The following is an 18,965-nucleotide window of genomic DNA, read 5'->3' on the forward strand; positions in this document are numbered from 1 at the left end:
ATGGAGGGAATTATTGAGCATGGAACTTACATGTTTGAAGTAACTAGGGATGTGTAGAGTCCAACAGGATCAAAACTTAGACAAGAGAAATTGTTATGCAGGAGAAGTCAAGAGAGGAAGCCACAATACTATGCAAAGTTAGACACAAGGATGAGAATCTCTAACTCATGGGAGAAGGACACAGCAGATTACAGGTGGAGTTTGGGATCAGTGTTGGTTTTGGGAGGGTAGGAAACAGGGAACAAGCCATTTTTGCGGTAGAGGGGAAATGGGAATCAGCAGCTCTGCTCAGGGTCAAATTGAAGTCACCAAGGCTGAGAACAGTGTGCACAACTACAGCGTACTGTTTAGTGTTAGTGTTACTGTTACTGTTGGTGAAGTTGATTCAGGGAACCCTATCCAAACAATGTAAGTGAGCCAATAAAAGTTAAATAATATCAGCATGCAGATGATCTCAGCAGCTGTCTGAGAACGTTTGCCAAGAACTCTGATTCAAGTCCAGTGAATACTCCTGCCACAAATTTAGCTTCCCTGTGTGACTTAAAATAAAGGTTAATGCTTTAGGGAAAAAAATACATACAATTACAGAAAGAAATGGGTGACTTCAGCAATTATCAACCACATCGGCTTGATAATTACAGGTCTCCAATCGTCATAGGTCCCCGTCCAACAGGTTGTCAACACTGCGTGGTAGCTAGAATGCCATACTATTATTATTACTACAAAGTACAAAACTACAAAGTAAATTTATTATCAAAGTACATATGTCACTATATACTATACAGCCCTGAGATTCATTTTCTGTGCAAATACAAAAGGAATTTCATTTAAAGGGAGTCTACCTACAGTGTAAAAATGGGATTGATGTAGGGTTAGAATGAACGGGTGCTTGATGGTTGCCATTGACTCCATGGGCTTAAAGGCCTGATTTTGTGCTTAATAACTCTGAGAGGATCACAAACTTGTCTTAGGGTTTTGGAGGATTGCGTGCCTCAATGACCCGCAGAGCTATGCTGGCTGGAGTCAGAGCCTTGTACTTTGACTCTTGGTAGGGTCACTCGTGCCAAACAGATCAAAGGGTAGAGGCCAGACTAAGGGTGATCCACTGGTCCTCCAGGTTCGGTGGTTCAGCTCAGGGCTAGCAACCCTAAACTGGTCAAAAGAAATTGTGACGGGAACAGCAATGAAGAATCCTTTATCTGTGTGGGACTGTACCTGTCTCATACAGCTCCAGTATTCTTCATTGCTGCCCTAAAAGGCAGTGGCTTAACGGGCAACAGCTAACTAACTGACTCTGTAACTGTGACTCTTCAACAGACCCGCTTACGCTACACTGACACAACAGCAAATTGTATTCATTTTAAGTAATGAATCCAAAACTGCAGACAATACATATATTTACATAATAATTTTTACTTAGAGAGGTAGCATGGAACACACTCTTCCAGACCTTCAAGCCATGCCCCCAACAACCCCCAATTTAACACTAGCCTAATCACGGGACAATTTACAATGACCAATTAACCTACCAATTGGTGTATCTTTGGACCGTGGGAGGACATACAAACTCCTTACAGAGGACGCCAGGACTGAACTCTGATGCCCCGAGCTGTAGTAGCATCACACTAGCCACCACAGTATTGTGGCACCCAGGTGCAACACTGCCAAGTCTCTGTAAAATTACAGCAAAACACTTAACTCTTGCAAAAATGACTAATGTCATTTGTCTTCCTAATTGCTTGCTAAACCTGCAATTTAGCTTGTAGTGACTTATGTTCAAGGACGCCCAAGTTCTTCTCAACATCAGAATTTGCAGCTTTTTAAAAAAAATAGACTGCAAATTTCTGTCTTCCTTACAAAGAGCCTAACCTCACAATTTTCCAAGAGGCATTTAATTTGTTCAATTTCTGCCCACAGGCCTACATTGTCTGCGTCCCCTTGAAGCCTCTTTCCAACCTTGTAATATTTATGTTTGTACTTAGCTGTGTGTCATCAGGAAATGTTACATTTGTCCCCTTCAACGAAATAACTGATAAAAATTCTGAATCACTGGAGCCCAAGCACCCTTGATACTTCACACTAGTAACAGTCTGCCAGACTGAGTACCATCCATTTATTCCCTTCTTCTTGTTTTCTACATGAAAACCAACTCCAAATTCATGCCTGACTAGTACTTTCATTTCCAATTTCTTGTTCACCTTCTCAGTGTAGGACTTTACCAAAAGCCTCCTGAAAATCCAAATAGATCACACCCACAGGTTTTCTCCAATCAATTCCAGAAGACACAGTCTTCTAAAAACAACTGTTTATGGATAGGGAAAGTTTAGAGCAGGGGATTCCCAACCATTTTTATGCCATGGACCAATGCCATTAACCGAGGGGTCCATCGAGCCCCTGCTCTAGAGGAATATTGTTCAAGTATAGGCAGGTGGGACTAGCTTATGCAGGTCCAACTGCAGGGAGGAGCTGAAGCAATTCACAATTGCATTATGGAGCATTAGATCCAGGGTTGAGGAGGGGCTGTCAGGCAAGAGGTTAATATGTGAGATGTAGAGGGCAGCTTAGGGTTTAGGCAGAGGGATGTGGAGGAATGAAAGGTCAGGCTGGAGTTTAGGACTCTGGAGTCAAAAGCCAGTGATGTGGATGGGTGTCAAGGACATACAAAATCTAGGCCTCCTCTCCAAGTTCGAAGGTCATCGATGTGGACAGGCGACGAGGATATCCACCCTGCACTTGAAGGCCAGCGACATGGATGGCAAAGGACATCCAAGGATGTTGGCATATCCCAATTTGGTGGGTTCCAGGATCAGATGTCCGTACGAGCAGGAGGCATGAGGGCTGGTGAAACAGTGGACCCAAAATTCAAACCTGGAGTTAGGGGTCCTGATAATAGCTAGTCTGGGGTCGACCCCGAACATCGACTCCCAAAGGTCAATTGGAAGTCACAATGGCCGAAGCCTGGAGACTGGAGATCTGTCTGAACATTGGAGGACTGTCCTTGCGTGTTGGTGGGTGGGTCGTACATGTGGTAACCTCTCTGAGCATTGTCACCTTGTCTTGGTGGGGGCCTGTGGGTTCCTGTAAACTGAGAGCGATGGCAAATGGCACTTAGCTGCTGGCAAGGTCACCAATGACAGTAAGGTCAAGGGGAGAGGTTCCAAAGTGTGATCCAAATGAGGGGTGCTAGTGGAAAATGATGACACATCACGGCAGCAATGAAGCAGGAGGAAGGCTGCAGTGGAGAAGTGTCCCCAGTCGTCCATGCCAGACCACAATTTTACAAGGACCTGCCAGGAAATCATCCTCCCCATATTAAAGAAAATCATGCACAGACATTCTCCATTAAGGGAATCCACCTCAACATCTCGGATTAAGTCCTAAAGTAGCGGAGGACACAGGATTATGAGGTTTGGGAGGCCCCTCACCAGAATATGTGGATCCTAGATCAGCCTCTACAGCCACCTGAAGACTCACCAATCAGGGAATATCATACACTTGAGTAATTGCACTACGACGGGCAGTGAATCTGAATCTGAAATTTATAGAAGGCACTTATATGCTATCTCACACTTTCCAGCATTAGCCCAGGTACTCAGCTTCCCTCTATAATTATCATCAAAGCAGACTTTACCTTTCCAGCTGATGCCCTCTTCAGTGTTCTTGCATGATTCTAAAATATAACATGGATATGATAGTAGCGTAGCGATTCGCACAACGCTATTATAGCTCAGGACATCGGAGTTGGGAATTCAATTCCGGCGTTCTCTGTAGTCCTCCTCGTGGAATGCATGGGTTTCCTCCGGGTGCTCTGGTTTCCTCCCACAGTCCAAACACATACTGGGTAGGTTAACTGATCGTTGTAAATTGTCCCCTGACTAGGCTAGGATTAAATCGAGGTTTTCGGGGGGTTGCTGGGGTGGCGGGGCACAAAGGGCCGGCCTACTCCACACTGTATCGCAAAATTAAATTTGATTATAATTGAATTCTGGGCAGGTTCCTTCAAATGACAGCTGTCAGCCATTTGACCACCGTGAGTTAGTGCAACATGCACCAACTAGCAAATTTCTCCGGATGTACCATGGAGAGCATTCTAACTGGCTGCATCACCATCTAGTATGGGGGGTGGGGGGGTGAGGCACTGCACAGGATCGAAATAAGCAGCAGAGAGCTGTAAAATTAGTCAGCTCCATCATGGACACTAGCCTTAACCATGGACTGTTTACTCTCCTCCCATCCGGTAGGCGCTACAGGAGCCTCCACTCCTGCACCAGCAGGCTCAGGAAGAGCTTCTTCCCTGAGGCTGTGACCCTGCTGAACCTCACATCACAGTGCTAAGCAGTATTGCATCCGTATTGTACTGTCTCAGTACTTTTATATTTGTGTGCTGGAGCACTTAGTTTTTATTCGCAGTTATTTTGTAAATAACACTATTCTTTCCATTCCTGGTCAGATGCTAACTGCATTTCATTGGCTTTGTATCTGTACTCGGCACAATGAAAATAAAGTTGAATATAATCTAATCTAATCTAATCATATCCAAGATATCTTCAAGGAGCGGTGCCTCAAAAAAGTGGTATCTATTATTAAGGACATCCATCACCCAGGACATGCCCTCTTCTCATTGTTACCATCAGGAAGGAGGTACAGGAGCCTGAAGGCACACACTCAGTGATTCAGGAACAACTTCTTCCCCTCTGCCATCAATTTCTGAATGCACATTGAACCCATGAACATTACCTCACTACTTTTTATTCCTATTTTTGCCCTGCTTATTTAGTTTAACTATTTAATATATGTATACTGACTGAAATCACAGTTTTTTTCGCTATAGTATTGTGGCGACCCACTTTCTGGCACACACGAACCGACTCACAACAGCGCGCGCAGGCAGAGGGCCGGCCCCAAAAAGGGCGCCAGGCCATCTTCACCAGCAGGGGGAAAATCCCGCGCGCAGAAAGAGTCTGGGAATATGCATTCCCCACTGCAGTCCCGCCCCAGGAAGGGCGGGAACGGGAAGGCTTTAAAGCAGGCCGCGAAGTTTGAATAAATCTCTTTCATCGCAACTCTAACTCACCGACTCCGTGTGGTTATTCTAGCGCTGTGTGTAGCACACCGCTACAATTAGTGACCCCGATGGCCCAAACGATATTTGGACCAGAGATGACCGACGCTGCATCTGTTCACGCAGTTTCGTTAAAACTGCCAAGCTTCTGGACGCTGCGACTCCAATTATGGTTCGAACAAGCAGAAGCACAATTCCACATTCGGCAGATAACCTCGGAGTCCACTCGCTACTACTACGTGCTGAGCTCACTCGACCAGGAGACTGCTGCACAAGTTGAGGAGTTTATACAGCCGCCCCAGGAGGACGGCAAATACACAGCATTCAAAGCCCTGCTCATAAGGACTTTCGGACTCTCACGGTGCGAACGAGCACGCCGCTTAATGCACCTGGATGGTTTGGGAGACAGGCCGCCGTCAGCATTAATGAACGAGATGCTGGCCCTGGCTGAAGGACACAAAGTCTGCCTCATGTTTGAGCAGGTGTTCCTAGAGCAACTGCCCGAGGACATATGCCTGCTGCTGTCCGACGCAGATTTCAGCAACCCCCGGGAGGTGGCGGCCCGAGCAGATGTGCTGTGGAATGCCAGGAAAGAGAGAGGGGCATCCATCGCACAGATCACCAAGCCGCGTGCCCAACGACAGACCAGACCAGGCCCGGCAGCAGAGCCTACAAAACCCGACAACGTGAGTGAGGAGCCAACGAACAATGGTGTTTCTACCACCAACGGTGGGGCACAGAGGCCCGCCGCTGCAGACCGCCCTGCAAATTCCCGGGAAACGCCAGGGCCAGCCGCCGCTGATGGCTATGGCGGCTGGCCATCAGGACAGCCTCCTGTACGTCTGGGACAAGCAGTCGGGACGCCGCTTTTTGGTCGACACCGGAGCGGAGATCAGCGTCTTACCTCCAACAGGTTACGATACCCGCAACAGAGAACCGGGACCCACCCTGAGGGCCGCTAATGGCAGCACAATACGAACCTACGGCACCCGCACGGTGCGGCTACAGTTCAGCTCCAGCCGGTTCACGTGGGACTTCACACTGGCCGCCGTGGCCCAACCACTCCTGGGGGCGGATTTTCTACGAGCCCACAGCCTGCTGGTCGATCTGCAAGGGAAGCAATTAGTCCACGCCAAGACTTTTCAAACGTTCTCCCTGGGTGAAGCACAGTTGCCAGCCCCACACCTGGACTCCATCACGCTGTCCGACGACGAATTCACCAGGGTCCTAGCGGATTTCCCATCAGTACTGACACCGCAGTTCACGGCAGCCATGCCCAGACACGGAGCACAGCACCACATCCCGACCCAGGGACCACCCCTCCACGCCTGTGCTCGAAGGCTTCCCCTGGACAAGCTCCGACTGGCGAAGGAGGAGTTCGAGAAGATGGAGGAATTGGGGATCATACGACGGTCTGACAGCCCATGGGCCTCCCCCCTTCACATGGTGCCCAAGGCAACAGGGGGCTGGAGACCATGCGGTGACTACCGCAGACTGAACAAGGCTACAACGCCAGACCGCTACCCTGTGCCGCACATTCAAGACTTTGCAGCAAACCTACACGGCGCAAGGATCTTTTCCAAGGTAGACCTCGTCCGGGGATACCATCAAATCCCTGTACATCCGGACGACATCCCCAAAACAGCACTTATCACCCCGTTCGGACTTTTCGAATTCCTCCGAATGCCGTTTGGTCTAAAGAATGCCACACAGACTTTCCAGCGGCTAATGGACGCGGTGGGACGCGATCTGGAATTTGCATTCATCTATTTGGACGACATCCTCATAGCCAGCAGTAGTTGGCAGGAGCATCTGTCCCACCTCCGCCAGCTCTACTCCCGCCTGAGCAAATCGGCCTTACAATCAACCCAGCCAAATGCCAGTTCGGACTCGATACCATCGACTTCCTGGGCCACAGGATTACTAAAGACGGGGCAACCCCTCTGCCCGCCAAGGTAGACGCAGTCCGCAACTTCCCCCGACCCAACACAATTAAAGGCCTGCAGGAATTCGTGGGTATGGTGAATTTCTACCACCGTTTCTGCCCCTCAGCAGCCCGAATCATGCGACTCCTGTTCACTCTAATGTTGGGTAAGGGCAAGGACATTACCTGGGACCAAGAGGCCGCAACCGCTTTCGTTAAAACCAAAGAAGCCTTGGCAAACGCCGCGATGCTAGTGCACCCCAGAATGGACGTTCCTACTGCCCTCATGGTGGACACATCCAACACAGCAGTCGGTGGAGTGCTGGAACAACTCATCGAGGGTCGCTGGCAACCCCTGGCGTTCTTCAGCAAACACCTACGACCACCCGAACTCAAATATAGTGCTTTCGACCGGGAGCTATTGGCACTATACCTGGCAATCCGGCATTTCAGGTACTTCTTAGAAGGTAGGCCCTTCACCGCGTTCACAGACCACAAACCGCTTACCGTTGCGTTCATAAAGGTGTCCGACCCCTGGTCATCCCGCCAGCAGCGACATCTGTCCTACATCTCCGAGTACACAACAGACATCCGGCATGTCTCTGGAAAGGACAACGTCGTGGCGAATGCACTATCCAGACCGACCATACAGGCCCTGTCCCAGGGGGTGGACTATGCAGCGCTAGCAGAGGCACAGCAGACAGACGCTGAGATCCCCAGTTTCAGGACTGCAGTCTCCAGTTTGCAGCTCCAAGACCTCCCCGTAGGCCCAGGTGAGAGGACCCTACTATGTGATGTAGCTACCGGCCAACCCCGCCCCGTTGTCCCAGCAGCCTGGCGCCGGCGGGTTTTCGAGTCCATTCACAACTTAGCACACCCCTCCATCAGGACAACCGTCCGGCTAGTCGCCAACAGGTTCGTGTGGCATGGACTGCGTAAACAGGTCAGTGAATGGGCCAAAACGTGCATGCAGTGCCAAACGGCCAAGGTGCAGCGGCACACCAAGGCTCCACCGCAGCGGTTCGAACCCACCCGCTGGAGGTTCGACCACATCCATGTGGATATCGTGGGGCCCCTGCCAGTGTCGCGAGGAGCGCGGTACCTCCTAACTATGATAGACCGGTTCACCAGATGGCCAGAGGCAGTCCCGCTCACCGACACCACCTCCGAATCCTGTGCCCAAGCACTGATCGCAACCTGGGTAGCCTGCTTCGGGGTACCGGCCCACATTACCTCCGACAGGGGAGCCCAGTTCACTTCCAGCCTGTGGTCGGCTATGGCCAACCTTTTAGGAACACAGCTACACCACACAACTGCCTACCACCCACAGTCGAACGGGCTAGTGGAGCGCTTCCACCGTCACCTGAAGTCGGCTCTCATGGCCCGCCTGGAGGGGCCTAACTGGGTGGACGAGCTTCCCTGGGTCCTGCTCGGAATCCGCACGGTGCCCAAAGAGGATCTGCACACCTCATCAGCCGAGTTGGTGTACAGTGCACCCCTGGTAGTCCCAGGAGAGTTCATACCAGCCCCAAGGGGGCAAGAGGAAGAACCCACAGCAGTCCTGGACAGACTACGGGAGAGGCTCGGTAACCTGGCCCCCATCCCCACTTCACAGCACGGACAGAGCCCGACCTGCGTACCCAAAGACCTGCAGAACTGTAAGTTTCTTTTTGTACGACGGGGCAGACACCGGGCACCGCTACAGCGGCCCTACGAGGGGCTGTTTAAGGTGATCAGGAATGGGTCCACGTTCGTGCTGGACATTGGGGGGAGAGAGGGGGTTTTCACGGTGGACCGACTCAAACCGCCCCATGTGGACTTGGCGCAGCCGGTCCAGGCTCAGGCACCGCGGCGCAGGGGCAGACCTCCCAAACAGAGGCCAATCCAGACTGTGGACATTGGGGGAGGTACCGCCGGTTCTGGGGGGGGGGGGGTTATGTGGCGACCCACTTTCTGGCACCCACGAACCGGCTCACAACAGCGCCCGCAGGCAGAGGGCCGGCAGCAAAAAGGGCGCCAGGCCATCTTCACCAGCAGGGGGAAAATCCCGCGCGCAGAAAGGGTCTGGGAATATGCATTCCCCACAGCTGTCCCGCCCCAGGGAGGGCGGGAACGGGAAGGCTATAAAGCAGGCCGCGAAGTTTGAATAAATCTTTTTCATCGCAACTCTAACTCACCAACTCCGTGTGGTTATTCTAGCGCTGTGTAGCACACCGCTACAGTATCATGTATTACAGTGTGCTGCTGCCAGAAAGTTAACAAATTTCACGGCATATGCTGATGATATTAAACCTGATTTTGAACATGCACATGATTTTTTTTTGCAATACTGTAATTTGCAAAGGTCTGGGTGCCCCGGTCATTAAGTCCTCCATTAGGCCAAGCGTCAGCCAACAATGTGTTTGCTCTCCAGTCACCTGCGCAAAGTCAATGAGTCTCCACAGCCTGGGATGGACACAGAGGGAATATGCTAATTACCCTAATTATCTAATAATATCCTCATTATCATGAGGATAATTAAAACTGAGGCCAACAAATCAAAGCTCACAGTAAATTTATTATCATAGTACATATATGTCACCATATACAACCCGGAGATTCCTATTCTTGTAGACATACTCAATGAATCCACCTTTAACTGGGAAGCTAAATGAGGGCATTTTTGAATAGGGTACAAAGTAATTGAGAAGGATAATAGAGATGTAGTTTAAGGTAGGAGTTTCCAACCTGGGGTCCACAGACCCCTCAGTTAACGGGAGGGATTCCTGGCATAAAGAAGGTCCGGAACCCCTGAGCTAAGAAGATGCTGGATACACAAAAGGGACAAAAATCGGGGATTATACTGAGCGTGTTAGATGAGGAAGGGTGGAAGTGGAGCATTATTACTGTCATGCACGTTTGGGCCAACTGGACTCTATCTGTTTGGTCCTGTATCTGGTATTTGCTGCAATTACCTTAATCTCAGTAAAATTGATCATGCATTCCAGACACTGCTCACAGTCCAGGTGTATTAAATAGATACACCAATCTCAAGTTTCAGTTCAAATCCTCTGGAGATTCTTCAGCGACTCAGTGAATAAATAAGCCTCTGGCGTGGGATTAGTACAAGTAGGTTTGGGATGAAACCACTTTCATCCTCTGTTTTTGCAAGGATGACTTAATTTGACAAAGGCAGTGAAAGGAACAATCATTGTGATTTTGTTTGAAGACACTGAAGCCAATCATCTATGTCTTGATCAGCATATGAGCTGGCCGAACAAACTCAGCTGCATGATTCTGCCGAATAAACCCATTAACCCTGACCACCTACGCTCACATTGGAAGAGAGATGCTCTTTTTTTTTTGTGTAGTGATGACTATAGGGAAATATTCAACCTCCTTAAATATTGGGATCTTTTTTTACATCAGTCTAGAATGTGAATGGGCGGAAACAGATTGTGACAAATCCCTGTTTGATGTTTGTGATAGGTAACCTGACAGTTTGTTTGATTTTGATGACCTTCGGTTCTCAAAAATGCCTACATTTTTTATGATTAACTAAATTTAAATACTTGTTCAATCCTGTCTTCCACCCTACTTAAAGACTGTACCTCCTGAACCAAATCACTTTTAATAATCCCTGTCCAAAGTGCTAATTAGCTCTTGCATGCTCAAGGGAAAGCTCTTGAATGACATACGAGATTCCTCCCTTAATCAGTGAAGCCTGATGTAATTTTCTCCTGCTTGCTGACAACCACTTCACTGCGCAAAGAGAAATTATGTGTACAAGCTGAGAATTAATATTGGATTAAGGACAAACTCTTGTTTTTATTCATCTTCCATCGCCAGCAGTTCAAGGATTAAAAACTGCAAGCTGTATTGCTCTACACAGAGGTACAGATAGGAGAGTTGCTGCCTCATGGCTCCCGCAACCTGGGTCAGTCCTGACCTCCTGTGCTGTCAGTGATGAGTTTCCACCTTCTCTCTATGACCACGTGGGTTTCCTCCAGCAGGTCCAGTCTTATCCCACACCCAAAGACACATAGCTTGTAGGTTCAACACACAGGAAGAACTCAGCAGGGCGAGCGACATTCATGGAGGGTAATTTACAGTCACCATTTCAGGCTGAGACCCTTCACCTGAACTGGACTGGAAAGAGGAGAGTTAGCGAGTATCGAAAGGAGAGTCCAGACAAAGTGTCTTAACCTGAAAAGTTATAGATGTTGCCTGACCTTGTGTGTTGCTCCAGATTTTCAGCATCTGCAGTCTCTTGTGTCTCCTCTCTGGTTTGGTGGGTTAATATGCCACTGTAAATTGTCCCCAATGTTCTTTGTATGTAGCACAGAGTCCTGAGTGTCTCCATCTCTGAAGATCTCTCCTGGGCCCAACATAATGATGCAATTATGAAGAGGGCATGCCAGTGACTGTATTTCATTCGAAGGCTATATTTCATCTGGACAGTGAAGATGCATACGTCAGGATGCTCTTCATTGACTACAGATCAGTATTCAACACTACCATCCCCTCAAAACTAACCAATAAGCTTTAAGACATAGATCTCAATACCTCTTGTGCAACTGCATCCTTGATTTCCTCACTTGCAGACTCTTTGGATTAGCAACAATATCTCCTCCACGATCATCTTCAGCACAGATGCATCACAGTGCTGTGTGCTTTAACCTCCTGCACTATTCACTTTATACTTCTCACTGTGAGGCTAAGTACAGCTCCAATGCCGTAGGTTTGCTGATGACACCACTGCTGGCCAAATCAAAGATGGTGACGAATCAGATATAGGGGAGAGAATGAAAATCTGGCTGAATGGTGCCACAATATTCACTGTTGTTGTCCAAATCAAAAGTGGTGACGAATCAGCATCTATTACACAACGTCGATGAAATCTAAGAAATGATCATTGACTATAGGAGTAGGAAACCAGACATCCATGAGCCAGTCCTCATCAGGAAGTCAGAGTAAACAACTTTAAATTCCTCAGCATGATCACTTCAGAGGATCTGTCCTGGGTTTAGCATGTAAGTGCCATTACAAAGAAGGCATGAAAGCACCTCTATTTTCTTAAAAGTTTGTGAAGATGACATCTAAAACTTTGACAAACTTCTCTAGATACACTGTGGAGAATATACTGACTGGTTGTATCATAGCCTGGTTTGGAAACACCAATGCCCTTGAACAGAAAAGCCTACAACAAGTAGTGGACACAGCTCAGTCCATCACAGGTAAAGGCCTCCCCACCACTGAGCACACCTACACGGAGTGTGGTCACAGGAAAGCAGCGTCCATTATCAAGGACCCCCACCATCCAGGTGATACTCTCTTCTTGCTGCTGCCATCAGATCAGGCAGGAGGTACAGGAGTCTTAGATCAAACACCACCAGGTTCAGGAACAGTTATTACCCCTCAACCTTCATGCTCTTAAACCAGAGGGGTTGTGCACAGTTTTTCATTAATTCTATTGTGTCTCTTCGTATTTATTGTGAATGCTTACAAGAAAGGGAATCTCAGTATAGTATATGGTGATATATATGCACTTTGAACTTTGAGTTTGAGGAGATTAAGGAGACTTGGTACGTCACCAATGACTCCAACAAATTTCTACAGATGTGGATGTCAGCTGCAATTCAAAAACCAAACCACTGGAGGAACACAGTGGGTCAGGAGCACATCTGGAGAGGAATAAACAGTCGATGTTACAGGCCAAGACCCTTCATCAGGAGGTACAGAAGTTTGTTGCTCCAGACCAGGTTTAAGAACAACCACTTCCCTTCAACCATTTTGTTCTTAAACCAACCCTAATTACTCCAGTTCAGCAACACTGTGACACCTTTGGTCACTTTGCACTGAAATTGACTTTATCTTTTTGTTCTAATTGTATTCTTTCTTGTAAAAATTGTGCATAATTTGTTTCCCTGATGATGTTGCTTATATGATGCTATGTTCCTGTGATGCTGCTGCAAATAAGTTTTACTCTTGTGCATATGACAATAAACTCCACTGAGAAATCTTACAAGAGAATGAACGCAGATTCATGGGGCCTAATGCTTTAAATAACTCTGGGTAGCCTGATTAATCCAAACTGTGCAGTTGGTGTTCTGTTTCCGTAATTAACATGATCCTATTACTATGAATAAAGAAGAGCATTTTGGACAAATTTCCACATCCTGCCATCACTTTTATCACTAATAAGCAGTTGGTTCAAGTTGTCAGTTGCTGGCCTATACTCACAGTATTTCAGCATTATCGTGATTGAGATCTTGAAACTGCACCTTGAACAAATATTACTTGCACAGAGACTGGCCTGTTATAATCATTTGAGTTTCAGAAGAAGCTCTAACTGGGTGGGATGTTATCCACTCCAAAAATCAAAGGAAACCACTTAATACAACAAAAGTACTAGAAAATGATTTTAACTTCCCCTGATCTGTGTCACAATGGATCCCTGTTTTTTAAAGGTCAACCACTGGTCACAAAAAGTTAGTGATCTTAAAAAGCTTTACTGGAGCTATTGCTTGATTATTTATTCAGCATGTAAAGATGTAAGCTCAAAATATTTTTTCAGTCATTCATGACACTAATTGACATCTTGTGAACAGCTGCAGAGTGGACTGCAAATACATAAGGAAGTTTCAACCCTGGGTTTTTGTTTGTCACTGCAGATGTTGATGGTAGTTTGTCAATCATTGTTTATATATAGTTTTTCATAAATTACATTCTATTTCTTCATTTTCCTTAAAACACCTGCAGAAAAGTGGATCTCGGGATAGTATTTATTTATCGATATACAATGTGAATAGGCGCTTCAAACATTTGAGGCTAATCACAAGACAATTTACAATGACCAATAAAACTACCAATCGTACATACCAATCTCGAACGCACTCACTTTTACTCTGCCGTCTTTGGACTGTGGGAGGAAACTGGTGCACCCGGAGGAAACCCACGCAGTCACGGAGAGAACATACAAACTTCTTACAGAGAGCAGCAGGAATATACATACTCTGATAATAAATTTACTTTGACTATGACTTTAAATTTGAACACATCAAACAGTCCTCCCTGCCTTCATCCCTATCTAAATCCATCTCCATGAAAACGGCTGCTCTGTGCCGATGTCACCGCAGCAGCAAATTTGTCCAAAACTTTGCAGACTGCATCTCTCCCAACAAATAGCTCAAGTTCACCTATCGCTGATCTTTGGTCTGTAGTATAGTGAATATACAATCTTTTGTTCTACCCAAGATTTGCAATATTTTCCAGCAACCGAGGCCTCCTGTGCCTTTTGCCTCTTCAGATATTCCTCAGCCATTGCTGGAGTGTCCCATTACCTCAGCTCTCTCGAACACTCTTGCTTTTCCTCTGCTGTTACATGGCCCAAAAACATATCTTTCTGAGAGTCAGTGATCTGCTGCCACTCAGTCTGATCTTTCATAAGTGAGGGACCTCAGGGCATTGTATTTAATAAAAAGGATATGGCAATGTGACGTTGTAGTCATGATTGATAACTCAGGAGCAGAGTTGTTAACACATATTCCATTAGGAACCCATTGCAACAGCAAATCACAATTATTAATTTAAAATGTAAAGATGTTATGAATCTTTATTGATACAAGAAGAGCAACTAAACTTCCTGCATTACATTTTCCCTAACAGTCCCTTAACATGTAATCATTAATATTTCATAAGTCACCATCTCATAACTTTATCTGTACAAGGACACTACCTTTAAAAACTAATGTACCTCCTCCAGCCCCAAAACAAACTCTACACGGCTGATAATATCCATGGGAAATGTCAATACATTGTTAGCTGAGTCAGCCCTGTAGTAACTAGGTCGGATGCATTGCTCTAGCTCTCACTCCATGCACTCCTGTCACACATTCCTACCTCTGACAGCTCAACAGGTGCCTCTTCACTTTTTGTTCCCCAACATTAAAATTCTGCACTCAGAGGAATTATTCTACACTCAATAGCTACTTCATTAGGCTCCTTCTGTACCCAATCAAGTGGCCCCTGAGTGCATCCTTGTGGTCTTCTGCTGCTGTAGCCCCTCCACTTCAGGGTTTGATGTGTAGTGCATTCAGGTGCTCTTCTGCACACCGCTGTTGTAACGTGCGGTTATTTGGGTCACAATCACGTTACTGTCGCCTTCCTGTCAGCTGGAACCAGTGTGGCATTCTCATCTGTCCTCTCTCAATAACAAGGTGTTCTTGCCCACAAATCTGCCATTCATTGGATTTTTTTTTTTGTTTTTTGCACTACTCTCTGTAAACTCTGGAGGCTGTTGTGCGTGTAAATCCTAGGAAATCAGAAGTTTCTGAGATACTCAATTCACCCCATCAGGCACCCACAAATATTTCATGGTCAAAGTCACTTAAATCACATTTCTTCCCTATTTTGTTGTTTGGTCTGAACAACAACTGAACTTCTTGACCATGTCTACATGCTTTTATACATTGAGTTGCTGCCACATGATTGGCTGATTGGATATTTGCATTAATGAGCAGATGTACAGGTGTACCTAATAAAGCGGTCACTGTATATTTACCACACAAGCCTTTTAGTCAATGAATATTGACTATGAAATAAGCAATTCAACATAAATAATACACCAAATATTTATCTCCTGGATTAAATAGACCAGTGATTAGGATATTAGGCTTTAATTCCTAGAAACGCCAGGACAATTCCAGAGATTAGCACACCCTAATAATATCAAGAACACTTACTGTTATTACAGTCCATTACCTATATTTCTAGTTGTTTGAGGATGTATCCTATAACTCTAAGTCTTTGGATTGTTAAAGTGCTTCATTCATACTCATTTTGCTAAAAGCAGATATGCTTTCTTCTCATACTAGAAAGCAGGTACAGGAGCTTGAAGACGCACGCTCAACAATTTAGAAATGATTTCTTTCCCTCCACTAGCAGATTTCTGAATGGTCTATGAACTTATGCACACCACTCAGTATTCCTCCTTACAATATATTTTAATTTTTTTTAATAATAATTTTTAATATCTTTTTATGTCTCCCACTGTACTGCTGCCACAAAACAACAAATTTTATCACATGTGTAAGTGATAATAAACTTGATTCTGACTCTGAGGATTTCAAAATTACTAAATAAGACAATCCTGGTTTCTACCATTTCATTTATTAAGAATATGTTATTGGTCTTTATGTTTCTAGCTACATTTCTTAATGGAAGATTGGAGATGGGATGCTAATTTCTCTCACTATTTTAATGCACCGATAGTAATACTGACCCAAGTTGACTCTCCAGAACTAATTGACAAAGTAACATAACCATTAGAGTTTGTGATCTGTTCTGATGACAGCCCTATGTCTGAAATGCCACAACGCAATTTCTTTTAATAGTAACTGACTTACATGCTAGTTTGCCCCACGCTGGTGCCCGAGGCCTAGTCGACGTAGTAGTAGTAGTACGTGCTAGGCATTCCCATGTTTTTCAATAATTCCATAATAGCTATGTTGGAAACTTAGATCAGTTTGCTTCTTATGGAAATGGTTTCGACTTTCCTCATTTCTTCCAGCACTGTAAACTATATCTGCAACAAAACAGTGGAACATGTTAGTATCTGCCAAGATAATCAAGGACACGACCCACCCAGCCAACACACTTTTCGTCCCTCTTCCCTCCGGGAGAAGGCTCAGGAGCTTGAAGACTCGTATGGCCAGATTTGGGAACAGCTTCTTTCCAACTGTGATAAGACTGCTGAACGGATCCTGACCCGGATCTGAGCCGTACCCTCCAAATATCCAGACCTGCCTCTCGGTTTTTTTGCACTACCTTACTTTCCATTTTTCTATTTTCTATTTATGATTCATAATTTAAATCTTTAATATTTACTATCTATTTGTAATCCAGTGAGTGAGAAGCGCAGAATCAAATATCGCTGTGATGATTGTACGTTCTAGTATCAATTGTTTGGCGACAATAAAGTATAAAGTATCTTTAAGGTCCCAGCTAGCCGTCCTTGCTGATTTTTATCAGTCAACTTTTTAGTCCAATTCAAAAAATCCCTTCATAAATTCACTCTTGCCTCTGTAAGGCTCAATCGTCCAACCCTTCTGCCCTCTCCATGATTCTGAAGTTCATTGAACTAACCTTTGGTTATCCATCTTTATTAACTCTTTAGTTCACTTTTAACGTAGGTCAATTTTGGTTGCTATACGGTATCAGAGAAAATTGAGGTTCAACCAGGACTAAATGTTGCAAAAAGAAATTCAAGATCAAAAGAAGTTGCAGAAAGTTGTACATTCAGTCAGCTCCATCTGTGTTATGCAGTATTGTAATGCTGCATAACAACAGATTTCATGACATATGCCAGTGATATTAAACCTGATTCTCATTGAATGAAACAGACGCTATGGAGGGTTGAGAGAGTTAATGGCAAGTACTATGGCCAATTTTATTGCAAAGAGTTAGCATCTGACCTAATAATTTGGATGCCTTCATTTCAGAATGGCATGGAGCAGTCACTGGAGTGAATCCTATGTTGAGGGTTGTGTGAAAGAAAGAAACCAATGCCCGAGAATGCATTAAATGCCACTGATAATCGAATAGTGAGACCAAGCAGGAGGACTGCAAGCAAGTAGAAAACCAAAAATCCATTAAAGGGCAATACTGTCGTCAACAATGCGAAAGGCTGGTCAAGAGAACGTCACAAGCAATGCTGTACTATCATCAGTTGTTGGTTTGGGTTCTTCCAGTGTTGAAGTAGAAAGAAAGTAAATGATTAAACAGATTCAAGCAGGGAAGACAGACGTGATAACCCCAATTCAAGAGCCGAGAGAGGTCAGAGATGGGGCTATAGTTTGCAAGATGGGTTAAAGACAGGTCTTCTTTTGAGAAGGAGTTAATGACTCTATTTGAATAGAGGAATCCAGTCATTTAATGCATTATCTTTATGTGTAGCTTTGAAAGCAAAATCATAAGTAGATTTTAATCAGTCAATACTGCTACAGTGAATTAAAAATACTGAAAAGTCCATAACCCTAACTTCCCTTATAGAGTTAGAGTCATACAGGACTACAGCATAAAACAGGCCCTTTGGCCCATCTGGTCTGTGCCTAGTCCCACTGTCCAGCACCTGAACCATAGCCCTCCACATCCCTCCCATCCATGTACCTATCTAAACTTCACTTTAATGCATGGCCAAGATCAGGTGTTCCCAATATGGGGTCTATGGACCTCTTGTTTAATGGTAGGGGCTCGTAACATAAAAAAAGGTGGGAAACGGTGGCTTAATCAGAGTGGGATGTGGAGAAGTATCTAGGACCAGAGGGCACAGCCTCAGAATAGAGGGACATCCATTTAGAACAGAGATAAGGAGGAATTTCTTGAGCCAGAGGGTGGTGAATCTTTGGAATTCATTGTTGCAGACAGCTGTGGAGGCCAAGTCATTGGATATATTTAAAGCAGAGCTTGATAGGTTCTTGATTAGTCAGGGCATCAAAGGTTACTGGGAGAAGGCAAGAACATGGGATTGAGAGGGGTAAGGTATCAGCCTTGATGGAAGTACAGATCAGACGATGGGCTGAATGGCCTAATTCTGCTCCTATGTCTTATGGCCTTATAGCGTTAAATGCTGCATCCACCACTTCAGCTGGTAACATGTCCCACACTCATACCACCCTCTGAGTGATATAGCTCCCCTTTAATATTTTACCCTTCATCCTTAACCTATGACTTCTAGTTCTGGTCTACATTATATTTAACATCAAATTTACAAACTCAGATACAACATCAAATGTATTGCACTGGAAATGCACTCATGGCGATCAATTCCCAATCCACCTGACCTTACTCACTCATCCTGATTCCAATGATCTCTTAGTCAAAATGATCTGAGACAAAGACTTTACATGACTGTAGATTTCCAAAAACGGTAATGATCAGACATGAAATTTCAAAACCAGCATTAGTTGATAAATGAAATTTATAAAATTAACAAGGTAG

The 18,965-nt window shown here is 45.4% G+C and overlaps 1 protein-coding gene across 2 annotated transcripts in view; it reads right to left on the reverse strand.

Moving 5' to 3' along the window:
- lypd6b (LY6/PLAUR domain containing 6B) overlaps positions 1–18,965 on the reverse strand; it is a 254,638-nt gene that overhangs the window by 111,170 nt on the left and 124,503 nt on the right. For both annotated transcript variants that reach the window (XM_063047538.1, XM_063047539.1), the window contains exon 2: positions 16,373–16,551. The gene's annotated coding sequence lies outside the window, so the exon portion shown is untranslated. The remainder of the gene's footprint in view (positions 1–16,372; positions 16,552–18,965) is intronic.

Source organism: Mobula hypostoma, chromosome 5 (assembly GCF_963921235.1).
Source record: "Mobula hypostoma chromosome 5, sMobHyp1.1, whole genome shotgun sequence".
NCBI lineage: Eukaryota > Metazoa > Chordata > Chondrichthyes > Myliobatiformes > Myliobatidae > Mobula > Mobula hypostoma.